We start from the raw sequence: 27,425 nt of genomic DNA on the forward strand, positions 1-27,425 counted from the left end.
CAGGACAGAACAGGGATTTCACAATATATGGAGATTTTGCAGATTAGATATTTGTATCATAACACAAGCCTTGCATGTGATATGGGGACAGATGTGCGGCTACTCGATGCTGAGGAAGTGGTTTTGAGGGCTAACTTGGATATGTTGAAGAGGATTTCCATCAGAGTGAAATATAGAGGGCCCTGTGCTGACCTGCCTCCAGCTGGCTTAGAGTTGGCATGGCATGGAAAAGCGGGCAATGATCATGAATGTCAATCCAGTGTAGCCGGTGGCAGAAGCTGCCATCCTTGGCTTCATCTTTGGTACTTGTGACATTGCCCTTATTGCAACTAATTTCAAGGGTCATGAAGGCAGCAGAGGGAATATGAAGTAAACAAGGCCTTGTAGTCCACTGCTGGCATTCTCTTAGTTACTCAACAGCAAATGGAAGGCTAGTAAGGGGTTAAAGGTTAAAAAAAGGGGTTTATAGCCAATGCCATAGGAGGTAAGGAAGTGTGTAAATGATGTCACTTCCCCTACCCTGGAGTCTCGGTCATTGATGTGAATGAAGGGTTTGCTGGTTCAGTGGTCGCTGCTCGCAGTACATTAAGCCTCATCTTGAGTCCAGTCTCTGGGCCTGAAGGCGGCCTCCGTGGATTATCACGTGCTGGGAATAGGAACTCAGATTTTATCACGTAGCCCACAATTTATTTGTGCACGGCTGCACGGGTCGCAAAGTTCGAGCAGCTACTGTTGAGGGTGAGAGTTCAAGGCCGCCCACAGGGCAGGGGAAGGAAGGGCCCCTGCCAAGAGAGACAAACGTGGCACGAAATCAAACAGTAACGCGTCGTCCTCCCGAGGGTCATTGCACGCAAGGGAGGGCCGTTTAAATGGCAGTCACCTCTCCAGGGGACGGGGCGGTTGGAAAGATGCCTGGGCACCTCGTCCAATCCCAGGCCTTCCTGGTGAGCCTCTTTTAAGCAATTAGAAAGCAGGCGACGCGGCTGCGAGCATCCCACTTCCAGGAAACATTGGCAGACGCCGGCTCTTTTTGCAATATATGTGTAATGCTGTGAAGCAAGCAGCAGATGTCTCAAGAAGGAGCCAAGAAAAATCACTGAGGGAGGGGAGCCAGCGAGGACGCCAGCAGGTAAGAAAGAACCTTAAATGCCACAGAGACCCTGAGAGAAGCTGGTATCACATGAGGGAGACCTAGGCAGGAGAAACCTGCTAAACCCCTGACCTTTCACCCAAAGGAAGATTGCAGGCTCGCCTGACATTATAAGCCATGCAGGGTATAATAATGTGATGTTTGCATTGATTGAACCTCTCACTCCCCCACTTATGGACTATGCAATACTTTTGATCATTTCTGGTAGAGCAATGAGCACTTCGAAATTGGAGGACTCTCAAAGAGAGCGAGTCCTGGGGCAACTGAAAGCACCAAGTGATATGAATATGTTGTTACTATATATATATATATATATATATATATATATATATATATATATATATATATATACACACATGCAGATAGATAGATAGATAGATAGATAGATAGATAGATAGATAGATAGATAAACAGACACACAGACAGTCAGACAGACAGACAGACAGACAGACAGACAGACAGATAGATAGATAGATAGATAGATAGATAGATAGATAGATAGATAGATAGATAGATAGATAGATAGATAGATAGATAGATAGATAGATAGATAGATAGATAGATAGACCTGTTGATGGGATAGTTATCTATGTGTTGTTGGTTGCTGGTCTAGTATGTGTAATGACCCTGGTGGATTGCAGCTTTTGAGAGAAAATAAATGTGAGTGGATTGATAGGAATTAAAGAGAAATCTGGTAATTTCTTCTAGCTTCTAGCTGTATATTAACATGTGTACATACGTGTAAGCCCTTATTTGCAAGCCAGCAGCTATAGGGGTTATGTGTTTAGATCTTTAGGCTGCTTTTTTCTGGTTCTGTGAGATTGTTCACAGGGTTTGCCATGGTTTACCACAAAAAGGAACACATTTTTATATCACTGAATTTCGAGATTGTCGCAACTACCTCAGAGCAACGCAGGGCCAAGATAGGTGGTGTGGTGGCGAGTCTGCATTTATACGGGACGTGGTGCTTCCCTTGCTACAACTTGGTAAAGATGTTTTTGAATCTCACAGCAAAGTGTACTCAAGTCAGAATTGAAGTCGGAGGCATTGCTCCACCACCCTCCTTTTTGGAATTATTGGCCTAGTTTTAAGGGGATTTTTAAAAGTTAACACCTGGGTGCAGACCACCCCCTGCTCATTTCTATTTTTAATTTCCTCAGGTACTTTTCAGCTTGGTATTCATAGACAATATGGGTCTAGTGATTGCATGGTGTCCTCGGTGTGGATTTTTCAGAAGCCATTTTGGCTGTATGAAATTCGAGCATTATAACAATAAAACCTGCTTACAGTTAATAACCGTGCATGGATCACCAACCTCCATCTCAGGGAAACATCTTGAGGTATCAATTACTTTTGCGGTGTGTAGACATAAAACAACGCGCTCCCAAAGTTCAGTGATGACCAAAATATACTGAACACTTGGAGACGTCCTAGTGAAAATGCAGCTTCTGAGGAGTGTGTACACGTCACACATCGCTCCTGAGGGGTCAGTGAGGTTCAACTTAAGACCACATGGCACAGCGATCGAGGGACCATATCAAGACATATTCATGCACATTAAGGAAACTGACCCAGGTATGTACAGGTAGGGGCCTGCAGCTGCTCCCCCATAGGACTCTACATGCTCCTTGCTAATGAGGGCCACTGTGTTTTGGGTTGCTTGCGTTTTCCTACAGAGTGGACCTGGCCAGACAGATCAAGCTGGGCTGTCGCTTTTGAGACAGGGCTAAGACTGATTTCATATGATGTGTCCTGCCTTGTCTGGACTGTGCAGTGAGCAAACGAACAAACTTCCGGAATGCCGTCCAGAGTACCTTCTAGTGGCTGAGATAAGGCAAGCATTCCATTCATCACTTTCTGGCTTTGCGTCACGTCTCCAGGGCTCCGAGGACACGGCCGTGTATTACCCATCACCGTGGTGTACAGTAGTACCCTGTGCTTTCTAGTTTTGTGCTGTTGTCGCTTTGAGTGGCGTGTGTCTGCCCGCCCGGCTGAAAATGACCGGTTTAGCAGAGTACTTTTGTCTTCGTTGACTATGTGAGCCAATCCTTTGTTTGCTCAACATAATAAACAACGCGGGCGTCTTACCACAGCCCGTGACTCCACTACGCCACCTTGCACCTTTACATTTCTTAGAGAAGCCCGGGAGTCCATAGAGACACTGTCTCACCGCCGTACCCTCGTGCGAGGATTACACTTGTTGCTGTGCGTGTAATCTGCTTGCAGCACAATCTGGCCACCCCATGGCTCGTGGAAGCAGGCATGTCCTGTCCTGCTTACGCACTCAAGGGGCACTGAACACGCTTGCCCGCCGAGTGCTGTAAACCCGCTATTTCAATGGCCCTTTCTGTGCATTACTTGAAAGCTGCGCGCCCTTGCGCTATCATTAGTTCTCTCGTGTGACTTCCTTTCTTTGAAGGTGCTGTCTCGTCTCCAGTATAATATATAGTATCCTTGCTTCCTGCTGCGCCCTTCTGCGAATGTTGAGTCAGTGTGTACCGTGATTGAGTCTCTCTTGCATCACTGCCCCGCCCGTCACTGCTACGCAATACTCAGCTTCACAATCCCCACTGCTACAGTTCATTCGTGTCACGTGTGTGTCACGCGCAGCAGCTGCGTCACTGCGCGTGGGGTGTCTGTCACGGTTTCTTCTCAGCACAGACGCGGCAAGGGGCACGTACAGCATGTCACCGGCACTCAAGGTGTGGTTTAGTTTCACTTCTACGTTAAGTACACAAACATTAGTTTTATTTTTGTATGTACTACTTTTGCTCTTTTTGTACAGCGCCGGCTTGGTCAGAAGGTATTAGGGCGCTTTACAAGAGAGCAAGATGTAAGTTTGTGTTAAAAACGTCTTTAAACAACATTTTGGCACCAGGAAAACATGGAACAGACCGTTCATACCAGCAGAGGCGTTACAGTATAGCAAAGTAGTAAGCTAACCATGAGAATAAGCCCACAGCACTTCACCCAGAGAGCAGAGAGCGAGGAAAGACAGGTCAAATGAATATAGGAGATGCGAGTAGCGATACTCCCTTTAACCAAAGTGTCCGTCATAAAGGCTTCTTAGTTCCCTTTTGAATGTGAACAAAGCAGAGGTTGTGCGAATGGCTTGTGGGAAGGAGTTACAAAGCCTATTGCATTACCAGAGAAAGTCAGACTCACACAGCGTAAAGCATTGAACTCTCTTAACCATTTATATTGACTCCATTTATACAATTCCCAAACAAGTGGGTATCTGAGCACTTTCGCTTTAGACTAATAATGGTGAGGGAAAGAGATGGGGACAACGAGGCTTTCTGGCTGCATGCCGAGCAGCAAGGAACCGTGGAAGGTCCTAATGGGCATCTACTAGACAAGCTTTAAAGGATATACATTAGGATGCCCTTTGTTGTGACAGTCGCGCTATATAAGTATGCCTACATACATACATGAGGCTGCTTGAAATATGTCTCAGTCAACATCATACAGACCCCTACCCCCCATATTTAAGTCCAAGCCCCCCCTTCAGCCAGCATTTTAATGCTAACCATCAGCAGTTATTGTGCAGATTCACATCAACCAATATGGTGCAGCCAATAATTTCCATAGTGAGCCCAGCCCTTAGGCAGTACTTTGCAGGACATCATAAGCCAGGATAGTGTAATCTCCATCAGCCAGTGGCGGACAGTTCTTGTACGTCAATTTAACGCAGACCTTTCAGCAGCTAGTATACTGTAGACCCACATCAGGAAATATTTGACAGCTCTCCTTTTTCCGTCAGTACTCCATAGGCCCAACCTAGAACCAGTGCTGGGGAATAAATCAGCCTCTATTGTGCTGTACCACTCATTAGCCAATCCCACACAGCTGGGTTATATTAAGAGGGTTTCATTGTTCCTTCCCACCTATACGTATTATGGATCCAGCCCCAGTTTGACACCTCCTACCCAGAACTGTCTTTGCAATGCTGGACCACCTTTCTCAGCAGCCCAGCTAGCTACACTTTCCACTGTAGAGGTGGTATCCACCTCCTATGGCTATACACGCTAGACATCCAATGCACATTGAGACCAGTACAGGAAAGGGCCCATCATCTCATTATCACCATCAGAACAACCTATTCCAGGCATCACCTATGAACCCACTTCCAGGACACTCTGATCCTTGTTTTGTCCATTATTATTGCTGTGTCCACTGCAACCAGCAACTCCTACTGATGTCATTAAGTCATTCAAGGTCCAACAAGGGCTACTAGGCTGAATCCGATGGAAAAGTAACACCCCGCTTTGCTTAGAAGCCCACTGTTTGTATGGCCAGGAATGAAACAAGTCAACTGGACAGTTTTCTTATCAATAGTTTTTCTGCTCTAAAAGTAATTGAGTAGAATCTGGAATTTCTGCCGAATTCATGTAAAAATCCCAAGTTTCACAAGAATAATGCAGGGCAAGGAGGGTGTGCTGATGACACCCCCTTCCTTGTGCCAGGTTTTGATGTAGCTGTTGTGTTTATAGGCGGTCAAGTTGATGGCTAAGAAATGGAGTGATGGGGCATGGAGGGTTTGTGATTACATGTTGTGGGATATGTTTTGAAATGTTGGAAGCCATATCAGAATATGATAGAGTGTTGGGGCAACTACACATATTTTGAGACTATGTGACTACTCTTGTAAACTATGAGATTATTTGTTTGTGAATGTTGTGTGATGGGTAGTTTGAGAGTGTTTTGAAATTCTCTGAAAGTAAATTAGACGCTGTCCTATGATCTGTGTGACACTATTGTGAACATCAAATGTGATCTATACATTGTGGTAGTAGGGGTATCTCTCAATGTTGTGGGATACTCTCTTGGTAGGGGATGTTCTCTGTTGTATCTTCCACAAGCTCTCTCTTAGCATTTTGCATGAAATGACTTAGCATTAGAGTTGGCACTCTTGGCAAACAGCAGGGGGATCCAGTGTTTTTGGAGATGGCCATAATAGCCAAGACTCGGGTGCCCATAAAGGACATGTCTGGCAATCTGTGGAGGCTTTCTCTTGTTCTGCCTGATCTTGACCCAGGCAGTGGACATGGAGTCTGGTTATGATGACCGCCAGTGCGTCCACATCTTTGCAGTCAATGGTAATGTCAGCCCTCATCACTTACTACACATTTTCATCAATATTTTATGCAAAACTTTGCCTACTTTCCTGTTTTTCCCATTAAAGCCTCAGCAAGGTTTGTTTTTGAAGGATGGGGTTGGGGGCGGGGGTAGATTGGGAACAAGGGCCTCTTAGGTACTGAAGGGAAGTTATCTAACATGTTAAACTAAGAAGTTGAATGAATGGGGAAAGTCGAGCAGGCGATCTTAGCAAGTAAAGCCTAAAGGTAGAATCAATATAGATTCAGTTGGGTAAAATAATGATGGGTTTGCTCAGAAGTCTAACACTTTGAGCAGAAGAATAAGCCATCTAGTCTCAAGGGAGTGGACAGGGGTATATTCATTTAACTAGCTCAGCAATGCACAATTAAACTATACCATTTTTGACAAGAAGCAACGCCCCCCGTGATTTCCATGGCGAGGAGGGCGAGGAGGCCAATCAGGATTGAACATTTCCTGATAAGATGGCTTCACTCCTCTTCCCATTCACCGCACAATGGAAGTTTTCTGCTGCACAACCTTCGAGAGATGTCTCGTAGTAAGATGGTTCACAATGGTTAGTTTGTCCCGGCCACAGGTGTTGAAATTCACTATTCACTCTCTGCGGAATGCATACAGATAAACATTTCTCACAGAAACGAAAACATTTTCTAACATTGTATTTAGAGTAACCTACTGCTCCTGAAATGAGAGAAAGAACACAGCAGCCAAAGCGATATTTTCATTTTAGTGTGAATTATTTAAAACTGGACCTACATTAGCTATGGCTAACTTACTGTAAAAATCACACTTTATATATGTGCTTATGATGTGCAGATGAATATATATGTTAAGCAAAACTAATAAACAGTGCTAGAGCATCACCACTAGCACTCCAGTCCTGTCTTTGGGAGCAGCAGCTGTGGAGCCTAGCGTTGGATTGGGATTAAAAAAAAAAGAAAGTGGCCCATATTTGCATATTTTATTTCTGCAAAACACTGCTTCGGGGAAATTTAATTTAATAAAAGGGGTAAGGAGTTAATAAAAATGCACGGACTAGTTTACACTGGAGAAACACATCTGAAAACAAGTGACGCCACTTCTGCTCAAGCTCCCAGCCCCTGCTCTGTATGCGCACATTATTTGGCTGGCCCAGCAAGAGAAAAGAGGTGATACCTCTGCCCGTTGATAAAAGGGAGGTAATGGACGCCCATCTGCCTCCAGAAAAGCAACTTGGGCACCCACTGGGCCTCTGGCGGCATCGAACAATGCAGAAACCACTCAAATTGGCACACCACACGCCTCAAAAGAGCAGCCCACAGCTGGAACTAGACACCGGCCCCTCGGGCATTGCCTGAGTACCCGCGTTACCAATCCAACCCTGGTGGAGCCCTCTACCCAGAGTCTGGCTCGTGGGGCAACTCCTGAGTCGCTGCACTCTCTGGTTGTTTGCATGCCCTCTTTTGGACAAGATGAGTTGGGTGGGTTCAAAGGTCACTGGGCCACTGAGACCACTTCTCAGGGCAGCAGAACAACTCAAATATCACTCACAGTAATTTGATAGTGGCTTGGCCCACACAGGTCTGTTTAGTCGTCGCAGTGGTGCAATCCACTTTCTCCTCATTTTCTGACTTGCAACAACATGGTCTGCTTTGGGCACATATGTTCAGGGTCACAGCAGCGCAGTCCATTTGGGCACACTTCAAGAACGTACCAAGGGACAGGCCACTTGCACGATCACAGCTGAACAGTTCACTTTATTTACATAGCAGTTCTTTAGATATTCTGCCGAACTCCCACTTCCTTGGTTAAAGAGATCTTGGAAATGGAAAAAACGGGGGGAGGCAAGATGGCCGCCGAGACGCCGTAGTGGATGGTCGCACCCTGTAACCCTCCTGACTGAAAGATGAGGTGTACTACGTACTACGTGCTCATTGTGCTTAGATTGCAGACTTGCAGATTGGTAGATTCACCGATCTACTACCAATTTAAGTTGATCTAATCTAATTTGCTGCGGAAAATCTGCCCTTTTTACTGGGAGAAAAGTGCACTCGATATAAGTGTAACAGCTAGCAGTAATGGTGCTGAGCAGATCTAAGCTGAGCTGACCATTGGTGGTACGAGAGACAGTGCTTGGGAAGCGCAATTTTTTGATAAAAAGCGATGCTGAGAGAACTCACTGGCCTGCTCTTTTTGATATGCGACTTCCCACAAGAGAAAAAATGGGCTCTGCATAAATATCTGCACAAACACTGTTCAGCTCTGATTTCCCGTTCGCCCCTTCCTGGAAGTTACTATTGGAAAGTTGCTCCAAAATCTATGGCTTCAAAACCTTCAAAACCTGCACTTTATTCGAAGAAGAATCGTGACCGTGACTCTGAGGTGGAGGAGGATATGGATAACCTCGGGGCCCCAGCGCTTAATTTAAGAGGAAAAGCGCGATCTAAAGCGCAGCAAAGGCGAGAAGCGGCAAAGGAAAATAAACTAAAGAAAATACGTGAAAAAGAGGAAGGAGGGAAAAAAAAGAACGTGACTGTCCCAGCGTCAGCTGTTGCTGTAAGGAGAAGAGAGGAAGCAAAACTTACCGCTGGGGAGTTACCTGGAAAGGAAACTGCACTCCGCCAGATGACCATAGTTGAGACGTTTTTGCCTGCAGCAACACCAGTAACGACTGTCCAAACAACTTTGCAGTCGGATCTGCCACAGGGAGTGAGAGTCCCCACGTTGGTGAGCCTGTGCAGGATGTTACAGCCTGCTGTGGAGAGGGAACCGTTTGAGCAGGCAGGAGCAGATGGGGACGGTACCTGCGCGCTCGAGGCACAGCCTCTAACTGAAGTTACAGAGGCAGCAGAAGCCAGAGACTTTTCTACAGCTGTGGAAGAGGGCGGGCCCAAGCTCTTAAAGGAGAAGGGTACAATTCATTCGGCACCAGCTGTATCTGGAGTTAAAGGGCCAGGGGCAGGACAAAGCCTGGTGGAGGATACTGTTGTAGGAAAAAGTAATTCTGAGGCTGCAACTAATTTAATAGAAATAGAGTTAAGGACTGATAATGATATTAACTTGGATTTGACTAATAAGAGGGATGCAAGCACACGCAAATTACCTGATGCACTTCCTGCCTCTCCCAGTGATGAGGTCTTTTTCACTGGTAATGACGAGGCGGATGATGAGGAAAGTATGAATGGAAGTCTGGGATCAACAACAGACACAGAGTCAGAGACGGAGAGTTCAGATGATGAAACAGTGAATACTGACACGGGAAGTAATGAGACTGTATCAGGGACTGACTCTGAAACTTCCTCAACTCCTATCAGTAGTGAGACAGAACCTATAGATAAAGAATATAAGGATTCAGTCCAAAAAACAGTGCAAAAGGATGCCTCTTCTAGATCGAAAACAAATCCTGAGGGCAGTATTAGAACTGTGGATAAAATTAAAACTAAGAGTAAAAAAAAGAAGTCAAGCAAACGAAAAGGGAAATCCAGACAACAGAGATTGTCAAAGGAACGCAGAGGCAATATGAAAACAGTGGTAAAAAAACTAAATTGGGATAAGATGGCAGAGAACTCTGTAATACCGGCAGATGAGTTTGTAAATGGTGAAATAGGACCTCTGGACTCTGCAGACCGGGGAGCGGATGGAGGTATATCTAATTTTGAAGTTTTATTTACAACATTAAAACAAATGCAGAGTGAGGCTCGCATTGAGAGCCAAAAAGCAAAGCGCAGGGCTAAACATGCGAATAGGAAAATACAATCTTCCTTGCGTAAGGTCAGCAGGCTGTATGAGGAGATGGCTGAGAGAGTTACTGAAGTAGAGAATAGAACCGGGAAATTAGAAGATGATATGGTTAAAGTGAAGGATGACATAAAAGAACAAGATAAGACTACGGCTGACATGTTATGGAAACTCGAGGAATTTGAGAACAGACAAAGACGCAACAATGTACGCCTGATTGGAATACAGGAAGGGAAAGAAGGAAGTGATGTTCGGGGGTATGTTGTTGACTTATTAAAGGGTGCCCTCCCAGAGTTGTCTACATGAGATCTCGACCACGAAATACAAAGGGCACACCGTTTTCCTCTGATCCAGAAAGCAGCGCAGGGTAAGCCTCGCGCAATACTTTTATACGTGGGGAATTTTCTTCTGCGAGAAGAGATAATTAACAAAGCAAAGCCCCAAGCTAAATGCAAGTATAATGGCGTAGAGTTCTTTGCACGTCCTGACTTTTGCCACACCACTGTGGAAAGAAGGTGGAGGATGAGGCAGCTTATTACCCCATTTCAAAACATAGGCTGTGAGGCTTACCTTCTGTATCCCGCTCGTTTGAAGATTGGAGTAAATGGGAATTTTAAAATCTTCTACTCTGAGATACTTGCACAAGAATACCTTAACTTTTTGCAAGACCAACGGAAAACAAGGCACAAGGAGAATGTTGAGAATAACGATCACGCAGTAGCTCTTAGGGATATTCCCCAAAAGAAACGAAGATAAATATAATGTGGAAAATAGAGACTGTGTAAAGTAATTTTTGGGGATGAAAAGTTATATATGAGGACTTATTTAAAACAATAGAGGAAATTGTTTGCTCAAGGTCTATGAAAGATTTATTTCTTTTCCACTCCTCTTTATCTGATGCTTTTCTGCTTCAATAAGTAAAGATTGGTATTAATACAAGAAGGATTAGGGTAGAGGTTGAGCACAAATAGGGGTGGTATTTGCTGGACATACACTGAGCACAGTAAGCTGAAGGGAAAGTTAGGGGGGTTGACGGGTTTGGCATCCAGGAGGCAAAAGTCGGCCAGACATAGGTCCGTTGGACCTATTTGCCTGTAGGGGGGGAGGGACTCTGAGGGTGGGCAGTCTGGGGTGGGGTTGGGGATGGGCAGGGAAATGGACAGGGCACAAAGGTACAAGACACTTAAGAGGTCTTGATAAAAGTAATTTGCATCAACTGTATGATATGTGTAGTGATACTGAAGATGTGGAAGACAACATTGAAATTAACAGGGAAGTCTATTTATTCAGCGTGCTAGACCTAGTATTGTATATTGTTTCTAGAACATTAAATAAAAGCAAGCAGATAGGGTGTGAAGAGAATTGGTTGGGGAAAAAAAAAATAAAAAAATGAAAAATGTCTATTAGATTAGTGACATGGAATGTATGCGGCCTATATGATGTAACGAAAAGGCAGAAGATAGGAATGCGGCTACGGCAAATGAATGTAGATTTTGTGTTTCTTCAGGAGACACATGTAATGAGTACCCAGGAGATCTATCTTAATCAGCTGGGGTTTCAATTAATAGTTACTTCTAAACAAGGAGTAAAACAGAGAGGGGTAGCGATTCTATCGAGGGATAAGAGTGTAGTAACAAGGAGAAAGTTAAGAGATAATTGGGGGAGATGGGCTATGGTAGAGGTACTATTAGGGGGGGTGTGGACAACTTTAGTTGCAGTATATGGTTCTACACAGGACGATCCAGAAATTTTGCAATTTTTGGATTCTGAGTTGGCAGATTGGGCCCCTCGAGTTATTATAGGTGGAGATTTAAATATTGACGGAGCGGAGGGTCTAGGATCAGGCTCAATAAGACAGTATAAGGGTAGGAAGAAAAGGGTTTACAAGGCCCTTACTGATCTTCTAGAAAATAATATACTGCAAGATGTCTGGGGGTCAATTAGATCGAAACAACTCGGTTATACATATTATTCAGCACCGCATCAGATATGCGTTAGGTTGGATTACTTCTTGGTTTCCAATGATCTAATTAGTATAGTGGAAATTGATAGACTTCCTCGGATACTTAGTGACCACAATCCCCTAATCCTAACGGTAAAGCAGAGTGGGAAAACAACAACAAGAAGGGAGTGGACATTCGAAAGGGGATTGCTTCTAGATGATGATTATATAAAACATATGTCTAAATGGATCACTGAATTCTTTGAACATAATAGAGGAACTGCTGCAGTTGGTATAGTATGGGATGCCTTTAAGGCAGGAGTACGCGGCGAAACGTGTAGTTATAGTGCCTTCAAGAGGAAAACAGAAAGATTGCGATATAAGGAGAGAGAGGGAAAAGTACTGGAGGCAGAAGAACAACTTAATAACTGTGTAATAAGGGGAGAGCCGACTGAACAATTTGCGATAGAATTACTGAAGGTGAAAAGTGAAGCAGAGGAAGAACTTGCTAATAGAGCCGCAAAGCAATATACAATCAGAAGGGAGAGATGTTACGAGTTCAGTGAGAAAATAGGGCGAGTCCTTGCTATACGAACCAGACAGATAGCGGCGGCAGGGACGATTAAGGAAATAAAGGATGAAAAGGGACAATTACACTCAGATCCAGAAGAAATTCGGGAGGTCTTTAGGAAGTTTTACCAATCTTTATATGATGAGAAAGATCCCAGTAGTATCGATAGAATAAATGAATATCTCCAGAACATTGAGGTAAAAACTATCTCCCCTGAAGATGCAGAGGAATTAGAGACCGTGCTGGACGAAACTGAGATTAAAGAAGCAATGATTGCTCTACCCTCGGGGAAGGCTGCTGGACCTGATCAGCTACCGATTGAGTTTTATAAAACTTTCTGGGGATGTTTAGGTAATAACTTAACTCAAACATTTCAAGCTGCACAAAGTGGGGTATCCATTCCCAAATCCTGGAGCGGGACAGATATAGTATTAATTTTAAAAAAGGAAAAGCCTCCGAGTGAACCAGGTTCGTACCGCCCAATAACATTGATGAATAATGACACCAAAATTTACTCGAAGGCACTGGCTGCAAGATTTGCAAGAATTATAAGTACCCTGGTTAGCGATAACCAACATGGTTTTATTCCTGGTAGAGGGACAACTCACCATATCAGAAAAGTTATAACTTTATTTGATGTGGCGGAGGTAGCAGGAGACCCGATGGCAGTTATGCTTTTGGACGCGGAAAAAGCATTCGATCGGGTCTCCTGGCAGTATCTGTGGCAGACCCTAGTTAGAGTTGGGATTGGAGGAGGGTATTTGAAAGCAATTCAGACTCTATATATGGATCCAGGTGCAGCATTAAGGATAAACGGGGGTATAACTGGTCAATTTAAAATCAAGAGAGGAACTCGCCAGGGATGTCCTTTCTCTCCCCTGCTATTTGCCATCTATATGGATCCCTTAATACGTAAGATAGAATCAGCACCAGAGATCACTCCAGTCAGTACAGCTCTTGGCCCATGCAAGATATTAGCCTATGCTGATGACGTTGCGGTGATAACACCTTGCCCTACGGAAGCAACTACGTTTGTAGAGGCTGAGGCCTTAAGATTTGGTCAAGTCTCAGGGTACTCATTGAACGCGTCTAAAACTCAGATTATCAAAAACTCTTTTACACCTTGTGAAGATAGAAGAGTAGTGCCGGCAGGGAAATACCTCGGAATTAATATTATGTCTAATTTAGATAATTTGGTGGATAATAATATTGCCCCAGTAATCGAAAAAGCAAGAAAAGATCTGGATCGTTATGAGAACTTACATTTATCATTAGTTGGGCGAGTTAATATTATTAAAATGCTGATCTTACCCAAACTGCTGTATCTTTTTAGGGCAATTCCTCTTCTAATTGAAAATAAGTGGTTTAAAACTTGCGAAAGTATGGTAAATCGGTTTATATGGGCTAGAGGTAAAACCCGGAGGGCATTGAGGTATATGTCCCTTCCCAGGGAGAAAGGGGGGTGGTCATTGCCGGATCTAAAGGTATATTATTGGGCTGCAGCAATACAAGGAATGGTTGGATTAATTGGGGGGGCTGAGATGGATGGATGGGATAAGACAGGTTCGCTGGCTATATATGGTTTAGCTCTGGGTCCAAATGCCGAAAATTTTTTTTTAAGATTTACTGATGGAAGTTACTTTAAAAGAACACGTTTCAAGATAATTATGGCGGCCTACAATATATGGAAAGGATTTTCCAAAAAAGTTGGAATAGGGAAATATAGTGTATATACTAGATTCAAAAACAATCCCTCACTACCTAGGGCTGTGTTTTCAGGAATGGTATATGAAGAATGGGAGAGTCGAGGTATAAGAATGATTGGTGATATGTGGGATGATAATAGTATGTTACAATTTATAGATTTGAAAAATAAGTATATGTTAAACACAAATCATTTCTTTAAATACCTTCAAATAAGGAGCTGTATATTAAATAAAAAAGGGGGAGCTCTAGGCTTTGGGAGGAGTACAATGATGGATCTTATACAAAAAGGTAATGACTGTACTATAAAAAGACTTTATTTAGAAATGACAAAGTTAAAAAAGGATGATCTTGACAATTGGATAGTTAAATGGTCCTCAGATTTAGATATAGTTAGAGAAAGAGATATTTTCTCTGAATCACTTGAGATGGGATGTAAACTACTATGCTCAGCGTCTCTTCAGGCCCAGCACTACAAGAGTTTGTATCACTTGTATTATACGCCATGGAAAATTGCTCAATGGGGGGCTGTGTCGGGCATCACGTGTTTTAGATGTGGCAGTATGGAGGCCAATTTGTTACATATTTTGTCTACTTGTCCACATTTAGATAAGATAAAACAAGATATCGGGAATTTTTTCCGGAATGCCTTAGACACAACAATAGAGTTGGACTCAGCAACTATCTTGTTGGGAATCTCCCCTAACGGACAAATTAATTGTAAATATTTTCTGTTTGTAGCAATGGCGATTTTTAGACTGCTTGTGGCCTCAACTTGGTTAGATCCAAATCCTCCCACGTATCATCAATGGCTTGGAAAAACTTTGTCAATACAAAAATTGGAAACAGCTATTTATTCTAGGAAAGGGAGAAAGGGTAAAAAGCTGGGTATACAAATCTGGGGTCCTTTGATTCAATGGAAGGCTGGAACTGAATAAGGTATTTTGAGGAATATATGTATTATGGAAAGTTAACATATATTATTTGTATTTGTATATATTATGATAGGATCTGTATGTAGTATGTATATTGTAATATTTCTTTTTCCCTTTTTCTCTTGAATATGTGGTTGAGTATGTGGCTGCCTTATGTAACTTATTGTGCCTTGTCCATGTAATGGGGGAGGGGGGGGAAATAAAATGAGGGGAAAAATTTATCAATAAAAATATTAAAAAAAAAAAAGGAAATGGAAAAAACGAGTGGGTCACAAGCTCCCACTATTATAACGCTAACAAAGACAGGGACAGGGGATGAGGATTCTCTGTGGCTCTTGAAACAGCTTTGGGTTGGCTCTGCTTTCACGTGTCCTTTCCAGGCTGTCTTATAGACAGAACCTTTGTGTAGGGTGATGCTTTCACAGTAGGGTCATCTCCATTATGGTCACCTGCAACCGAGGAAGAAAGAGGAGTGAGCTTTCTACATCTGGCTATCCACAGCCACTTTGAACAGTGATCAAGAATAGAGACAAAATCATGGCCTCTGTTAAATGACCCTTCACACTGTGAACAACAGAGACTCCGCTCCAACCCTTCACCCCTCCATCTACCAGACGGCACTTCTCAGGGAGACTGATCAGGTCTTTCCAGCAAAAGGACCTTATCAAATTTCCAAAGGGAATCTCTTTCTGCACTTTAGTGTCTATGTGTCTTCTCTCATGCTTCAGGAATGTCTACAATACACTTCGACTGTCTGGGAAAACAGTTTGTTTAACTCACCTGTATATTGTGCACATGAACAGGGCAGGGTCTTTCCAAAAGGAACCCTCTGGCCTCCATTACTCTGGCTTAATCACACACACAGTGTATGCACCGCACAGTCCACACACATATATTCTTGCACATATTCACTGTGATAGTTAGGCTAGGACCTGGATTAGCGCTTAGCAGTGCTACTTTTCATGAGTTTTCCAGTAGACCCCTAACACAGAAAAAAAGGTCCGATCACAACTATTGATTAACAAACCATGGTATGCCGACACCACTTTTCAACATGCTAAACCTATGGTAGGGATGATAGCCCACTGTAAAACAAATGAAGGCATGCTTTGTGCACCCTTCCGTCAAGGATCTCAGTCATTTCAAGGAACAGTCCTAGCCCTTCATACACATAATGGATTAGCATGAATTTAGGGCCCAAAATCATAAACCAGAACTCCAGATTCTCACAGATGCACACTCAGGACAAGGAAGCACGCCTGTGCCCCAAGTAGAAGGCATTCCTTTCACATCACAGGGTATTAGGCTAAATGGATCAGATGTACAATACCATTAACACCATTTTGTGATTGAAACCACAGTGATTAGAACAAGCATTGGCATAGCCAATAGGTTTCGCCTTTGGGACCTTATAAGTGTTTAGCCATGCAACAGTAGTGTTCGACCTGACATCATTGGCTTGAGTCTCTCCTCCATTTTTTCTGTTTGCCTCCTCTGGTTACGATGTTTTTGCTGGTATATTGCTCTGGACAATGTGCCACTGGTGATCAGTGCCACAGTGCAAGTGCTCCCTATGTAAAATTACTGTATTGATTGAATTCCATGTTTGGCTTACTTGGTTTACTGTCAGTCCCTAGTCTAGTGCACGCGGAGTGCCGGGGCTTGTAAATACAAATGCCGCTAGTGGGCTTGCAGCACGTGTTGTGCCACCCACACGAGCGGCCTAGTAAAAGTATGTCTACAGGTCTGTCATTGCGAGACCTACGTGCAGACTTGTACTGTCACGCGGACTGCGCAAGTACGCCTATTTGCCAGTCCTCCAAACCTTCCCTTAACTTCATATTACTCACCCCTATGGTAGGCCCGAGGGCAGGGTGTGTTGTAAGTATAAGGTAGGACAAGCCTGACGAAGTCGGCATGTCCTAATAGTGAACTACCGCCATATTCGTACTTCACTATCGTAAGGTCGCCTGCTCTCCATTAGGAAGAATGGGCTGCCGGGATTATTAATGGTATAATCCTAGCGGGCTCGGGGAGCGTGGTGCAATGTCGAGTTTGGTATCCCTGAACTCGGAGTTTGATAACGCATCCATTTGGGTGGATGGTTTTTGGACTCTGGGTTTGAAAATAGCACTTTTAGAAAGTGACTATTTTCTTGTCTAACTATTTCTGGTTTCTGCTGGTTTGGTGTGTGTGACAGGGGCTGGGTGGCTCCAGAGTTCTGAATGAGTCAGTGTGGGGTGAGTGGTACATCTGTATTGAGAGTAGGGGACGAGTAGCTCCTGATAGCCGGCCCTGCCCGATACAATGCTGGCTCCACCTCCTGCCGAGCGACGGATAGCTCTGCTCCTGCCAGTGACAATACTGGCTCCACCTCCTGCTGGGCGTCTGAGGACCCAGCCCTGCACCGTGAATCGGCCAGGTGCCTCTGCCTGGCTACACCCACAACAGACCCGGAATGAGGGGGAGTTCCCCTGCATGGACAAAGGGATCAAAGCCGAAAAGGGGTATAAGAGAAGGACCCCTGAACCAAGACTTTAGATCAATTCTGACAAGGAACACTGAACCAAGGACAAGAAGCCTGCTGATCCAAGGACTTGCCTACCCCTTCTGCCAGAGTGCTGTTTGCTGGGGGGAATCCTGCAGTCACTTCTTTATTTTTGCCAAGGAACCTGGAGAGAGGAACTAAGTGTGTACTCTCGAACTTTGCCAAGGAAATCTCCAAGGGCTGGAAGAGTGCCAGCCTCCTGTTGAAGTCACAGGGCTAAAGGACTTCACCGTTTGCTAAAAGTGCTTGTTGCTGGAACCTGAGAATCCAGCACCTCTGAAAGAATCCAGCAATCTCGACGCCGACAGATGCCGCCGAATCCAGCTCGACATCGTGAGTAACGGCTCCAGTGTCCCGCTTCCTCGACGCCGGCCACTGGGCCAGATCGACGCTAGTAGCGAAGCCGCTGCCGATGCCTCGACCCCGAGCCCTCTCGACGCCGTGAGCGCTGCTCACTCTTGCAACATCATCATCGACATCGACGACGACTGAGGCCTGATCGACACCGAAGACGCGACTCCGGACTGCTCGACGCTGATCATTGTGTGCTTCACTTTTCCGAGGTACTGTGTTGTTGGGGGTCCGTGTGACTCCGGGCCCGACGTAGCGCTCCTCGCGCCTCGACGTTGTGTGACTCCCGTGTGGGTTACATTGTTGCCAAGAACTGTGATCTAAAGAAGAAGTCTTGCCTTTTGTTACTAAAGACTTTGTGCTAAGAAGAAACTACGCTTGAACTATTATTTTTCCTTCCAAGAGTATTTATTAGGATTGTGGTACATTTTTGTCTTTATTTGGTCTTGTGCTAAGCCGTATTAAAACATTTGTATTTTTATAATACTACTGTGTTGTGTCCATTTGTAGTGTCTTCAATTTATTACTGTATGTGGTCGTAAATGCTTAACGCACTGCCTCTGAGATAAGCCTATCTGCTTTGCCAAGCTACCGAGGGGGTGAGCAGGGGTTATCTAAGTGTGTGATCCCCTTGCCCTGACTAGAGGAGGTGAGTCCCTATTTGTCAGAAGTGTATACCTCTGCCAACTAGAGACCGCCGAGTCTAACAAGTAGCTGTTGTTACACCAAGGATATTGTGCTGCATAACTTACTACTTATAAGGTCCCAAAAGCGAGACCTATTGGCTATGCCAATGCTTATTATCTCTTGGAAAGAAGCTCCTACTCCTCACATGCACAGATCATATTGCTCTGCATGGTTTCAAAGAAACAGGACTCAAACAAGACATCTACCAACTCATAGCAAAATAAGAACTGTCAGAGGGAGAATATGACCCAGGGATTGGTGGCATTGGAGAACAGGCTGATACTGTATGAGAAAAAAGTCTAGCACTTTACCACAAGTAGCATTTACAGGTCATATGGCTCTTTATGAATCTTAGGACACACAGTAGTCCAGGAGGTCACACTAGAAAGTAGCAATATAAAGAAGCTGAAAACGTTCACTGTGAGGCATGGCAACATTGTGTTTGGGTTGTTGTGGCTCCTGCTTCTAGCTCTACTTCGACCAGCTTTTGCTTTCCTGCACCTTCCGTCTTTTATTCTCTAGTCAGTCCCTCACGTTTCCTGTTGGCCAGCTTCCCTTTTACTCCTGTGTTCCTACATGGCGGTTTGTGCTTGTCCTGTATTTGTTATACACCTGGCAGGTCTTGAACTTGTCCAGAGCTGTTCGGATTCCAGGAGGCTTCCCGGTCATTCATGGAGAAGGTGCACTCCAGGGTGTGCTCATTTCCGGAAGAGATAAAGTGCAGGACTCCCTGGTGCTGAGAACCGACAGCTCCCTATACAAGTTGTCAACAAAGTGCACCTTCCTTCCCTCTCTTCCCTTCTTAAGTTCCCAGTTCCCTCTGGAGCGCACAGGAGCAACCCATGCAGTGCTGTAAGGATGGTCCCTCTTAGAAGGGCAGGGTCTAGGCCGAATCTGCTGCCATGTGCTCATGCGGGCTGACTGATGTAAACTTATCTCCGCATCCACTTCAAAATCATTCAATGCTTTCTTGTTCTGTTTATCTTCTTTTTATTTATTTGAATGGAATCACTTTATTTTTTGGCAGGGGTATATTTTAGCCCCATGACGCTCAACCAAATAAATATGGATGTAATAATGTTAGACCTGGCACCATTGGCGTGGGTCTCCCTTCCATTTTTGCTGTTGCCTCATGTGTTTTTGCGGGTGTTAGATGCTTTGGGCACTGTGCCACTGCTGTCCAGTGCCACAGTGCGAGTGCTCCCTACTGTAAATTAATGTATTGATTAGTGGTTCCATGATTGGATGTTTGGTTTTCTTGTCAGACCCTAGTACAGTGCACTGAGTGTGCCCAGGGTGTGTAAATCCAAATACTGCTAGTGAGCTTGCAGCACTGGATGTGCCACCCACAGAAGTGGCCTTGTAAAATGTGTCTAAGGTCTGCCATTGCAGAGCCTGCGTGCAGTCTGGTACTGTCATGCTGACTGGTCAAGTGCACCCAATTGCCAGTCCCTAAACCTTCCCTTGGCTTCATATTAGTCACCCCTAAGGTAGGCCCACGAGCAGGGTGCATTGTAAGTACAAGGTAGGACAAGCCCTGATGTGTGTGGCATGTCCTAATAGTGAATTACAGCCATTTTCGTTTTTCACTATTGCAAAGCTAACTGTTCTCCATAGGCCAGGATGGGCTGCTGGATTGTTGCATGTTTATAATCCTAGCAGACTCAGAGAATATGGTAGAAATTAGAGTTTTGTATGCCTGAACTCAGAATAATAAAATACATCTTTTAGTGAAGTTTATTTTAATATTCTGTGTTTGCAAATACCACTTTTAGAAAGTAGGTATTTGCTTGCCTAACCATTTGAGCCTGCCTCTGCGAGGTTGTGTATTCCTTGTCTGGGTTTGTGTGTGACAGGGCTGGGGAATTCCAGGAGACAGGCTGGGGCTGCCCGGTGGTGAATAGGGAGATCTGTATCTAGATTGGAGGGAGGAGTTGCACCTGGGACCTGAATAGGGCTGGCCCTTCCTGCTACAATGCTGGCTCCACCCCCTGTGGTGCGTCTAATTTATCTGCCCTGCACACTGAAAGAAGAGAAGGAAGACCGTCAACAAAGTGCTCCAGGACTGTACTTGCCTTCCACAATGCTGGATCCACCTCCTGTGGGGCGTCTGATGTGCCTGCCCTGTGCTGTGAAAGGGAAGGAGAAGTCTGGTACACAGAGTGCTTCAGAACTGGTTTGAACTGGGCACAGGCCTCTCTCCCCTCAGAGAACAAAGGATTTTGGGGTATATGTATTGGGACCCTGATCCCATGAAATTAGATCACTTCTGGACTTACAAGACGAAACCTCTGCTGAGGAGAAGGAACCTGAAGAAACTGAGGAGAGACTATTCCCAAGCTGAAGTGCTGATTGGGGGATTGGCCTGCAGTGGTTGCCTGACTGCCAAAGAGAGGAGAAAGAACTTTGGGGACTTTTCTTTCAACTTGTGCAAAGATCTCCAAGGGCTTGGAAGAGAGCTTGCCCCCTGACCGAAGTCCCAGGACCAGTGGACTTCACCAGCCTTTGTGAAATGCTGCTGGAAACAAATGGCTACAGAGGCAGGGAGCTGTGACCGACTCTCACGACCAGCCAGGTGTCCTGTAGGCACCACATCAAGCAACGTCCGTCTCGAACAACGCAAGCTCTGCGCTCACCGACTCCGTCCTGATGCCGTCACCGAGCCGTAGCCTGCACCGCGACTAGAAGGACGCCGCGACGTGCAACGCCTCGCTACACCGAATCGGTCTGACCGACGCGGTCACTGTTGCTGACTTCGAGTCCTGTGACTGCACCGGAGCTGGGCACCGCCTCGCACGCTTTCCGACGCACATGCCCGACTCGCACCGCTGTCCGGACTGATCAACGCCAGCTCCTGAACTCTGGCTCGTTCACCACAACGCAAGCTGCAAGCACCGCATCGAAGCACCGTCTCGTCCTGCAACGCAAGCTTTGGATCCACCAACTCTGTCAACGGGCCGCTGCCTGCACCACATTGAGGGACAACGCGTCCTGCAATGCTTCCTTTCTGCACCGCGACGATCACCGGAACCGGCTCGCACATCCGTGCCGGCCGCCCCAAGTAAAAGGTACTGTGACTGAGTCTGTCGACCATTGAGTGGGCCCGTACCGACGCGGTCCGCTGGATTTGCTAGACTCTGTTATTTTTAACGACGCTGTAGCCCGTCTGGGCTACCTACTCACACAGAACCTTGATTTAAGCCTTTTCAACAAGAATCCTTGAAAGCTAATAGTACTGTCCATTCTTTTGTCATTTATTGGTCTTGTGGTAACTCTATATAAAGTTTAACTTATTTTTGATATAAAACCTGTGTGGTGTTGTCACTGGGTTACTGTATCTGGTCATAAATGCTTAACTTACACCGCCTCTGAAAAAAGCCTTGACTGCTTGTGCCACGCCACCTAGAGGGTGAGTAGGGGTTATTTTGGGAGTGTAATCCCCCTTACTCTGACTAGAGGAGAGGGTCCCTATTTGTCACAAGTACCTACCTGTGCCAACTAGAGACCCCCAATTCTAACAAATAATATTAATAATAATAATGTGCTCCGTCTGAGTTTAGATATATTATAATCAATATATCAAAACTTCTATAAGTATGCATGATAAATCAAATCAGATTTTAAGGCTAATATTTGAAGTCGATGCTGCAAATTTGGTGACTGCATGGAGATTGGATGTGTCAATCAAACATCAGAAATTAAATGTCACACGACTTTTTGAGCGTATGACATACGTTTTCAGCAGCATAGTTGTCAGAAATACGTACAGCTTTAAGCTGCATGCAACATGTAACAAGCGCTGAAACACAAACGCGGCCCAGTGGCCTGCGAAGTGAAACAGTACTGGGTTAACAAGTGGGAGGGGTGGGGGAGTGCGAAAGAACACACAGCGATTCCCTTGCGGGAGCGAGCAAACATATGTTGTGAAAGCTCACTCTCGGAAGGGAATCGCCAAACGTGTACGCATTGCCATTGTAAGCAATGCAATGCATGCAAGTTTTTGGCTGAAAAGCCAAAGAGATTTCTATAGGTCTTTTTCCTACGAAGCGCATGTGCGCTGCGTAGGCGAGACCTAAAATCAACACGATTTGTGACTGCAAAATAGTGTTATGCCACGCACTAATCACATTTTGCTTTTGGTAAACCCTTTCCAATTTGTAAAATGGGTTTATTGATTCATTTTGAATCGCAAATAGGAGGGAGTCTGAAAGGGGTGTCTTTTCCAAGTGCGATTCACAATTAAATATAACAATGGTGTATGCCAGCTTCTCCTTTGGGAATTGTAACAGGCGTTTTCAGGGGCAGTAGATAGCACTCTTGAGGACCGTTGCCTACTCCTACTGATGTATTCCTAAATGGCAAAGGAACGTGGGCTAACTTAAAAAAAGTTTCTCGTTTGGGATGCAAATGCATGGATGATTTCTGCCTTCCTCGTAGGTCACCAGTTCAATGATGAAACCAATCACAGTGGTTTGCACTGTTCGATGAAACTTTAATTTGTGGCAAAAACATTCTCAATAAGATATATGAGGATTTACAAAAGTCTCCAGTGTGGTACCTATTAAAAAACAGAAGAGACCTCAAACTCTGTCTCTTTAGGTTTGCAAATTGCGACCTGTCTAATTGCCATTCATTAGGCAGAATGTGGTGAGACACTCTGCAACTGGAGATTATGTGACGTGACCTCTTAAAAGATAGGTTACACTGCAAAATTACAGACAGGTAGCAAAAAGTCAGTGCGCACTTTGTGACCACGCGCCCGTAATTTGGTAAAATGATTTGATTATTTTTAAGGTTAGGCTCTTATACTTTTTCATAAATTTGTGAGTTGCTGACTCTAGTATATAATTCTAAAGTCTGCTAAAAAAGTTTTCTTTTTCAGAGATTTGCAGTTGGAGTCCTTTTTGTGGTGTGCCTACTGTGTTGCTGCTGTGTGTGCGTGTTGCGCAAACGCTTTACTGCTCGTGCCAAGCTACCAAGGGAGTAAGCAGGGGTTATCTTGGCGTCTAACTCCCTTGCCCTGACTAGAGTGGTGGTCTCTGCCTGGCTTTGGCGCAAGCCTTAGCCACCCAGAGATCCCATTTCTAACGCACCTGTTGTAAAATATTGTTGCAAAACCCTAACAATGAAATTGAAAATACTTTTGGTAATAGAAATTGCTTTTTATTTGAAGGGACATTAAGTTTATGATCAAAATAAAAAATGAAAAATGATATGCAGTCAAAATTAAACAATAAATAGCACTGCATATGATATCACACAACATCAAAAATGGTGTCACAAATAATGCAACTAGTGATGTCACTGACATCAAATATAAATTGTGCAACATCAAAATTAGGGCTCCTAGTTTCATTTGCATTTATTTTTTTAACATTTCTGTTGGTATTTATCCATATTTATTTTTTGGGCATTTTAGCTGTATTTATACATATTTATTTTGTGTTTTGTGATTAAATGAAGCGGTATCTCGTATATATATCCACATTTATTGAACCAGTAAATGTACACTCATACTTTTACCGATTTCAGCACATTTAGCAGCCAAATATAATAAAATTATAAAGTCACATTATAATATTTCCACAATAACACAAACGTATGTTAGAATATGCAGTTATTTGAGGCAATGTAATGTGTTTTTCACTCCACATGCTTTCAATCTGCACGACTATTGGCTGGGAATTCATGAACAACAACAAGGAGAGCCACTGAGATGATTCTAAATTTTATGCATTTTTTCACTTAAAAAAATGACATTACAGACTGGAAATACATTAGGCCCGATTCACAGAACTAACTTAAGACAAAATCCTAAACTTACTACCATTTTGGTATTCACAGAAGGCACGTACTCATTTTGGTATTCACAGAAGGCACTTACTCATTTCGGTATTCACAGAAATTAGGAGTCCTAACTTTAGGACTCCTAAATGCCTTCTGTGAATACCGAAAGTCTTAAAGTTAGGATTTTTCTCAGTTTAGGAGTCCTAAAGTTAGGAGTCCTAACTTTACTACTAAACTGAGAAAAATCCAAACGTTAAGACTTTCGGTAGTCACAGAAGCCACCTAGGAGTCCTAAAGTTAGGAGTCCTAACTTTACTACTCCTAAACTGAGAATAATCCTAACTTATAGACTTTCGGTATTCACAGAAGGCATTTAGGAGCCCTAAAGTTAGGACTACTAACTTCTGGCAATACCAAAATGAGTAAGTGCCTTCTGTGAATACCAAAATGGTAGTAAGTTTAGGATTTTGTCTTAAGTTAGTTCTGTGAATCGGGTCCATTGTTTTCTGTCTGTATTTATCTGTAAAAATGGAAAACTAGGAGCCTTAATCAAAATCCATCATATCACATACGCTGTAAACATTTCAACGTTTTCAAATACGTTGCTGATAGAAGGAAATGAATGTCAATTTCTCGTTTACCTAAACAGGGCGTACAGCCATAACACAGCCTCACAGCTGATTTGAATGTGCTAGTATCTCTGTGTTGTCAGTGTAACTCCAGCAGCCTTAATGGTCAGTACCATTTCTACATCTGGATGTTGAGAGTGGGGTTGTAGTTTTACAACTGCATTTCTTATCTGTTGAGATGTCTGTCAAGAGTGAGTGCAACTGCTGCAGCTTCACTCCACTTTTTATATCAATTATGATTACACCTATATGTTGCCAATGGTATTGCAGTATATATGTATCGTGACATGTACTGCTTGAAAGTGTGCCAGAGAGCCTTTCAATTACATATTTTAATGCACATACATCTACATCTTAGTGTAGGCACTGCAGCCACTTTTAATGTTTGTCACGATATATATTACACATAAATGAACCTACAGCCGCCTTTCATCTCTGTGTAATGAAAAAATTTTTTGAGGCATCAGTGGTTTCATCCATGTCAGTTATTATGTTGTTTGTGACGTCATGTGTGAGGTCATGAGCGGTGCATTGGGGTGTTATGTAGTGTACCTAACCCATAACTTGAGAATTTCAAACAATGTTAGATCGCAATCCTAACTTTAGCATCACTTCAATTGTTTTTTTATCTGAAAATTGTATGAAAAATATACAAAACATGTATCTATGACGCATCATGCACAGTGACATCAATATTACTGACGCTTCAAAGAGATCTTCAAATTAAATTATAACATTAAAAACAACTACCCATAATCAAATAGAGTAAAAATGTGCAATCAGCACATAAAGTCAGTATAGCAGTTATGAAGACATGGCAATGGTAAACCTTATTGAACCCCTAAGATCAATTAACTTTCTCCCGGGTGAACTTGAAGACATAGGGCCATATCTATCAAGGCAAAATGGGTTCGCAAACGCTGAAATTCGCAGAATTCTGGCGTTTGGGAACCCATTTTCGCTAAATGGTATGTATGAAACATTTTTGATGCAAGATAAGGAATTGCTAAATTTGCCATTCCTTATTTTGCGATTGCATTTAAGGAATTGCAAATTTTGCGATTCCTTAAATGCAATGTATCAAGGAAAAAAACATTCCAAAATGCCATTAAGGAATCGCAAGTTGCGAATTCTTTCAGAAAAGCATTATTTAAAAAATAAAATGGTGTCATGTGATGCTCATACATGCCCTTACGGCATGTATGTGCGCCATATGCGCACACATGTCATTTTCAGGGGCGCAGCAGAGTGTTCTTGAGACACCCCTGCACCCTTGAAAATATTCACAATTTGCGATTAGCAAATTGCGAATCGCAATTTCCCCTTCATTCCTATGGGCCTCCTGGCCCATAGAAATGAATGGGAAATTTTTCCTTAATTGCGATTAGCAATTTGCTAATCGCAATTATGGAATTTTAAGGAATCGCTAAAAAGAAGCGATTTTCTACATACATACCATTTTGCGATTTCAAAATAGCGATTCCTTAAAAATCGCTATTTAGGAATCGCAAAACGGAATGTTGATACATATGGCAGATAGTAAGTAATTGGTACTATACTTCTATAGCCACATATGAAGGACTGGGTTCTTTAAGACCCAGCGGTGCCAGGGGACAACACCTGAAACCTTCGTGGGTAACCTGTTCCGGCGTACCAGTGACAGAGACACGGGACACTTCCTTCGGCGTCAAAGATTCGAGGTTTATTACTGCAGGGAACACAGAAGTCACAGCAAGTACAACACGTGCAACTTGGGGAGACTGCTTTGAATTGCTGTAAGTGGGTCGCTCCTTTTATACATGTTTCTCCCATAGGGTTACATGGTACACAAAGGTTTACAACTCGGTTCCCATAATTATCCCCCAGAGGGGTCACTTTAGTCACTTTGATACATTCAAGGTCCGGAACATAAGTGCGGAAACATTTGGCGGTTCCCAACTGTAAAAGCCCATCTTCCCACCATTAGTACATTCCAATCGGCAGTAAAACAGATCGAAGAAGGAACAAGGACAGGTGTAGAGGAAGATGGAAACAGTGGGGAGATCGAAAAGGGTGTAAAAGGGGAGGTATCGGGAAACACGAGCTACAGGCATCAAAGGGACGTGCCTAATGAGATGCGCGGCTGAGACAATAGACCAGCACGGCAAGATGAGCCTCGAGCGGGGCCATCTGCCTTACAGTATCATCCCCCTCGTCAAAAAGACACTTTCAGAGGAAATGTGTCTTCCGCTAATGTCTTGGGAATCCCAGGGTCGCGAAGCGGACAACGTCCGTTCGCTGGCTACT

At 43.9% G+C, this 27,425-nt stretch overlaps 1 protein-coding gene across 1 annotated transcript in view; it reads left to right on the plus strand.

The window, feature by feature from the left end:
- Nucleotides 1-989: 989 nt before the first annotated feature.
- The window catches only part of SLC16A1 (solute carrier family 16 member 1), a 221,613-nt gene continuing 195,177 nt past the window's right edge, over nt 990-27,425 (plus strand). The window contains exon 1 of the mRNA XM_086923332.1: nt 990-1,129. The gene's annotated coding sequence lies outside the window, so the exon portion shown is untranslated. The remainder of the gene's footprint in view (nt 1,130-27,425) is intronic.

The sequence above is a fragment of the Lissotriton vulgaris genome, chromosome 5, assembly GCF_964263255.1.
Source record: "Lissotriton vulgaris chromosome 5, aLisVul1.2, whole genome shotgun sequence".
In the NCBI taxonomy this organism is placed as follows: Eukaryota; Metazoa; Chordata; class Amphibia; order Caudata; family Salamandridae; genus Lissotriton; species Lissotriton vulgaris.